The sequence below is a fragment of the Chrysemys picta genome, chromosome 13, assembly GCF_011386835.1.
Source record: "Chrysemys picta bellii isolate R12L10 chromosome 13, ASM1138683v2, whole genome shotgun sequence".
NCBI lineage: Eukaryota > Metazoa > Chordata > Testudines > Emydidae > Chrysemys > Chrysemys picta.
This window is the reverse complement of record NC_088803.1, coordinates 21099045-21105936: the sequence shown is the minus strand read 5'-3', so window position 1 is coordinate 21105936 and position 6892 is coordinate 21099045. Positions and strand designations below refer to the sequence as shown.

At 40.8% G+C, this 6892-nt stretch overlaps 1 pseudogene; it reads left to right on the top strand.

The window, feature by feature from the left end:
• Nucleotides 1-487: 487 nt before the first annotated feature.
• On the top strand, nucleotides 488-1439 carry LOC103306575 (olfactory receptor 2AP1-like; annotated as a pseudogene).
• Nucleotides 1440-6892: the final 5453 nt, after the last annotated feature.

The window sequence follows — 6892 nt, the reverse complement described above, 5'->3', positions numbered from 1 at the left end:
CACATCGTCACACTGGGATCTCAAATTCAGTTGGTTATCTACATAACACCCAAGCCCTTTTCAGAGTAACTGCTTTTGATGGTACAGTCCTCAATCCTGTATATGCGACCTACTTTCTTCTAGATATATGACATTGTGCATTAATTAGAATTAATTAATTAATTAATCAGAATGTCATGCAGTGCTAAGTCAAATACCTCACAAAACTTTATGATATCAACACAGTTATCTTTATCAACTGAGCTTGTAAATTCACCAAAAAATAAAAAAGTATCAAGTTTGAAGTCTCCAAATCAAAATTTGAATCTCTCTCCAAGAAATGTGCTCTCATTCAACCATAAGATATGGGCGTGATGCAAGAATCATTTGGGGAAATTCTCTAACCTGTGTTATGCAGGAGGTCAGACTAGATGATCACATTGGTCTCTTCTTGCCTTAAATTCGATGAATTTTTATCAACCCTATTTTATTCCCCTTTAGATAACCAATGGCTGGACTAGAGAAAGGAAACCATACACTCATTACAGAGTTCCTGCTTGTAGGATTTGAGACTTTTCCCATGCTGCAGATAACCCTCTTTGTGGTGTTCTTTGTCATCTACCTAGCAACCATTGCTGGGAACCTTCTCCTCATTCTGACCGTGTGGACTGATCACCACCTACACACCCCCATGTATTTCTTCCTCAGCAATTTATCCTTCCTGGAAACTGGCTGTCTCCAATATCATCCCCAGGCTGCTGGTGAGTCTTGTGACAGGTGACAAGATGATTTCTCTCTCAGGCTGTTTCCTTCAGTTGTTTGTTTTTAGCTTTCTGGGTGCTACTGAGTGTTTCCTCCTGACTGGGATGTCCTATGACCGGTACTTGGCAATATGTGATCCACTGCATTATGCAAGTAATATGAGCCCCAGGTTTTCCTTTCTGCTGGCCTTTGCTTCTTGGGCATTAGGCTTTGTGGCTCCTTCCTTCACAGTAATTATGGCATCCCTGTTGCCCTTCTGCGGTCCTCATGAGATCAACCACTTTTTCTGCGATTTAACAGCTGTGTTGAAGCTTCCATGTACTGATACTAGCCTGATAGAGATAGCAGCTCTAATCTCTGCCTCTACTATATCAATGATCCCATTTGTCCTGACCATCACGTCCTACGTCTATGTCATCCTGACCATCCTGAGAATCCCATCCACCACTGGCAGGAAAAAGGCCTTTTCCACCTGTTCCTCTCACCTCATTGTGGTTTCAATGTTCTATGGGGCTCTGATCATCATGTATGTGGCACCATCAGGAAACCAGTCTCTGGATTTCAACAAGGTGTTCTCCCTCCTCTACACGGTGGTGACTCCCATGTTCAACCCCATTGTCTACAGCCTGAGGAATCAGGAGGTAAAAGATGCCTTGAGGAGAGCTATCGGTAAAATGTGGCCTTCCACCAAAATGTAACTGTCACTAAGTTCCTCTTTTTGAATGAACTTATAAGGGAGGAAAAGTTAGGAGTGAAATTTATATGTAAGACAGTCCAACAATGTCTTTCTTTGCCTCAAATTCTCCCCCGCCCCTTTTTCCACGGTTTTGGTTGCTGCCTTAAATCTTGATCCTAAAATGGTCAAGAGATGGCAGTTTTATTAATGATGCAGAAAGAAGGCCTAAGCAGTTTTTGTAACTGTCCTTAGCTGTGATTTTAAAAGGGGCCTAGTGGAGTTAGGCACCCAACTCTTGTTGAAAGTCCACGTGATAGTCCTGTCTCCAACAACACCAGCTACATCAGAGGAAAGAACCAATACCATGGTGATCATGGCTGGGATTCTTTTAAGATGTCACAAGTAATTAGACACTCAGATTCTTCTGACATTCAACAGGAATTTGGCACTTAATCCTTTTAGCTTCCCTTGAAAATCCCAGGCCAAGTTTTCGATGTAATGCACCATATTGAGTTGTGATCGGGGTAATCTCCCTTGAGCACTTATTTCTTTACTCTTAGGTCTCTTGAGCATCAAGTGCTGATGAGATAATGTGCATTTCTAAGAATCAGAGTCATACTTTCATGACAGGTCTCAGGCCTGCTGCTGTTGATACATTAAAGGATCACGGGAATGTGATCAAGCCCATATATTTTAGATTCTCATAGAAACACCAGCCTCAATAGGGGTGGGCAGAGAAAACTATTCCATTTCATGGAGGAGTTTGATATTTCAAAACCAGGCTTCATTCTGACTAAGAGCAAATACCAAAACATTAAATATTCTCCATGAAGGGGGATATAGATGTGGCTCCAGGGCAGTCCAACCAGCTCTCAGCTTGAGCTGCTGATATTTCAAACAGTAGTGAAATAATAATGAGTAATTCATGTGAAAAATAAAATGAGTTGTTCAAACCTTTTTCAGGGTTGAAGGAAATCATGGGAGCATTCATACAGGAGGATGTCAGACAATAGTTGTTTAATGGCAGCAAATGTTGAGATTCAAAGAGTTACAGCTTTATAATCATTAAAACAAATAGTCAATATCACATGTCAAAATATACAAAGTCAGTATCCTTAAACTGAACACTGTTAAGTTCTCAAGCAGCATTTTTCTTATTTGCCTAGCTGTAAATTTTGGTTATTATTGCTAGAAATATTTTTTGTTGCTTTGTGTGTGTACATTGAAATCAATATTTGCCAACATTTACCAATAAAAATCTAATCCTTCCAAGGCCAGTTATAATTAGAGCTGGTCGGGGGGAAAAATTCCGTAGGGAAACATATTTTCTTTGAAATAATTCAGATTGTAATAGAAATACCAAAGCCCGCAAAGATTAAAAAAATCAGGTTTTGGTTTCCATTTTTGTTTTGTTTTATTTTTTTTCTATAAACCCCCCAAATAATTTGTTGAAAATGGATTTTCTTCCCCAATAAAATTTCTGTTTTCTTGAAAACTTCTTTCCTTCCAGGAAAAATTTCAACAGGAAGTTTTCAATGCACAGCAAGATTTTCAAAGGATCTAAATAGGGAGATAGGCACTTAGGAAGATTTCCAAAACTGCCAAAGTGAGTTAGTCACCTCATTGTTTACAATGGGAGATAGCTGCATAGCTTAGGTGCTTTTAAAACTACCACCTTTGTAATTCTGACCTCAGGTCTAGTGATGATGAACTCTGGTCAAACACAGATTTTAAGAAGCTCATTTCAGCCTTCTTGTTAGTTGAAATACTCACTTCTGTAGCAAAACAACCAACATTGCGGTCAACACATTTTCTTGCCCAGTGTTTTCCTCAGGGGGCCTTCACCTTGTTCTTCTTCAGGCTGTAGATCATGTGGTTTAGCATGGGAGTGAGTTCGGTGTAGGTGAAAGATAACAGCTTTTTGGTATCTGGGGAGTAGCTGGACTTAGGTCATAAGTAGGTCAAGCTGCCTTTACTGTAGAAGAGAGTCACTACAATGAAGTGTGGAAAGCATGTAGGGAAGGCTTTTTGCCTGCTGTCTCCTGACGATTAGGCTAAAGGGCCTATTTCTCAGTGAAGACCTATTATCAAGTGATCCAAACTCCCAGCAACATTTAAGAATAATTTGTAGTAATAATGCTAAATTGTATCACCTTTATTAAAAGCAGAAAAATTTAATTTAGTGAGAATGAGAAGTTTAGTCGTTTAATGTTTAGTACAATATTCTCTTTAACAGAACAAGTTTTCTGAATGCAAGATGTACTAGTCATGTTAGTATGGGAAATTTGACTATTGCAATATCTGTATCAGAGAAAGCAGATTATGAATAATTATCTTGAGTGTAAAAAGAGAAGTTATAGATTGTCAACACATCTAACTATAAAAGAGTGTATGTTTGGGTTATTAATTGGATCAGACAGAACTGGGATTAGACTGCCTTGGGCTGCAGCCTTTGGTTCCATAAGGATTGGATATTGCAGGTCTCTCCTTGTTATGCACTATTCTTAAATAATAAAGGCAACTTTATTAATAAAGGCAACCAAGCTTGACTACTCCTGTCTCACTATTTTATTGTTACCTTCTAAGACTGGACCACTAATCAATTTTCTATATAAAGGTAAGAGCCAGGATGGCGTAGATGATATGTATGTAAGAGATGAGGATCAGCATAAAGGGGGACAATAATAATAGAGCCCATCAGGGCATACATCTGAGAAAAGCTTCAGCATGGGGGGCACAGGGACTGTTGCTGAAGTAATAGTGTTGATATACTATACTTAATAGTCTGTAAGGCATTTGACTTAATACCACACAACATTTTGTGGGAGTTGTAGTTCAGGTGCCTCACACTTCCATTCTCATTTATTGACCAGAATTCCTGATCAGGACTACATCTCCCTTATCACCCCTTTTGTAGATTCCCACTGCCCACTGGTGTATCATGGGAGATGTAGTGCAGCTTAGGTGCATGGCCCATAAAGGAAAATGGCCCATGAAGCAATTGAACTACAACTTCCACAAGGCACTGAGGAACCATATCCAAATTTAAATATTTCAGACTTCAGTTTAATATGCTTGGTTTTGGCTGAAATATTTCCAATTTTTTTATTTAAAAAAATCAAAATTTTCTGCATAGAGCAGACTCTTTTTGTGAAAACCTTTAATTGAAAACCCAGGTTTCATTGGCAAATTTTCAACAATCCTTACTTTTTTTGGTCAAAACTAGAGTTGGAATAGATTTTCCAAATTTCCAATTTTGAGTTTAAATTAAAAACAATTGATAGAATTTTTTCTCTCTCCTTCCTTTCTTCTCTAGTGGGTCTGAATTAATGCTTCCCTGACAGCTAGCTGGGAGGGGGAGAGACTTTGGGTGTGTTTATGTAAATACAGTTTGCTCTTGCTCTGCTTACATATTCAGCAGATAGAGCAGTGTCAAAGTGATCAACTTTGGCAGGTGTTGGGTTACAAATCACCTTAGTAATGAATGCAGGGGTAGTGAAATATGGTTACCAATGTTGTAATTATTTTAGGAATACAGGGAAGCAGGACTGTGCTTAACCTGTCCCAAATGAAGGGGTCACCCTCAGTTGAAAGAACCTTGTTAAGCCAGGGACTTGAATGCCAGGGTCCTGTAACAGTAAGAGGGGTGGGGACAGGTGTCTTAGCTAGGAGGCTGCACAAAGGGTCCTCCCTGGACTGGTTTAACCTGTTCTTCACCACTGTTTAAAGAAAGAGCTAAGTCAGCTTCATTAGGAGTCTCTTTGTTATTTTAAATGCTCATTAAGAGCTGAAATCACTTGTGTGCTACTGTGTATGACATTACACTCTATATGATTTTATGAAAATATAGTAATGTAACAGGAAAATGCTTCATGCAAAAGGTCTCTTGTAATGTATCATTACAAAGCTTATAATCTACTGAGTGTGATCATCCTATTTGTATAAATGTACCACTCTTGTATCTGAAACTAAAAATATGAAATATAACTCTGAGAGCCTATTGTAATTATGCAAAGTGTGGGCCATTAATGGTGGTTTGGAATCTTGATGACTCCCATTAACCGGGACAATTGACTGCAGATGGCTCTGTTTTACCTGTAAGTCTTCCTGTATATGTGTGTGCTGGCCAGTGGGTAATGAAGTCTTACAGTAACATGTGATCATGTCACCTGAACTGGAATCCATCTTTAACCTGGTGCTTTTCCATTGGGGGGGGGGACCCAGAGGGACAAAGGATTCCCAGCTTATGCAAAAGATATATATGTGGGTGGAACAGCGAAAAGGAAGAGCCATCATGAGGAATCCCCTAGCTACCACCTGAGCTGGAACAAGGGCTGTACCAGGGGAAAGGACTGTGCCCAGACTAGGAAGGTGTCCAGTCTGTGAAAGAGACTTATTGAAACATCTTTCAGGATGAGATTTTATCTGTACTCAGTTGTATTATTGTATTAGGCTTAGATTTGTGTGTTTTATTTTATTTTGCTTGGTAATTCACTTTGTTCTGTCTGGTACTACTTGGAACCACTTAAATCCTACTTTTGGTATTTAATAAAATCACTTTTTACTTTTATTTAACCCAGAGTATGTATTAATACCTGGGGGGGGGGGGGGCAAACAGCTGTGCATATCTCTCTATCAGTGTTACAGAGGGCAAACAATTTATGAGTTTACCCTGTATAAAGCTTATGCAGGGTAAAACGGATTTATTTGGGTTTAGACCCCATTGGGAGCTGGGCATCTGAGTGTTAAAGACAAGAACACTTCTGTGAGCTGCTTTCAGTTAAGTCTGCAGCTTTTGGGCAAGTAATTCAGACCCTGGGTCTGTGTTGGAGTAGACGGGCGTGTCTGGCTCAGCAAGACATGGTGCTTGGGTCCCGAGCTGGCAGGGAAAGCAGGGGCAGAAGTAGTTTTGGCACATCACTTGGCAGTTCCCAAGGGGGTTTCTGTGATCCAACCCATCACACTGTGTTTCTGACCAGAGCTGAAAATCACTGAGAGCTGAAATCACTAAAGTTGGAGAAGTGTTTCTGCCCAGCCTGCAAACAGCTGAAAATCACCATGAGACTGTTGTGCAGAGGTCACAGCAGAGAGGCAGGTGGCAGCAGAAGGTGACTGACAATCAGCTGGTGAATGAACAGCTGGTGAGGTGGCCAGGTGGCACAGCGAGCGAGTGGCAGGCAAGGTGGCCAGGCAGCACAGTGAGTGGCTGGCGGAGAGGCGCAGCGAGCGGCCAGCAGGGTAGCTGGTGGAGAGGTGCAGCAAGTGGCCAGAAGGGCTGCTGGCAGAGAGGGGCCATGGAGCAAGTAAGGTGCCTCCTTACTTCCACCAGGGTGGGAGGTGAACTCTGCAGATTTACCTATGAACTCTGGGTCTGCACTGACCAAGGACAGCAACTGTGAGTGGGGTGCAGAGAAGGGACAGGCACATTAAAGGGACATTTGTGTTGCTGGACTTAAGAACCTGAAGGGAAAAGGA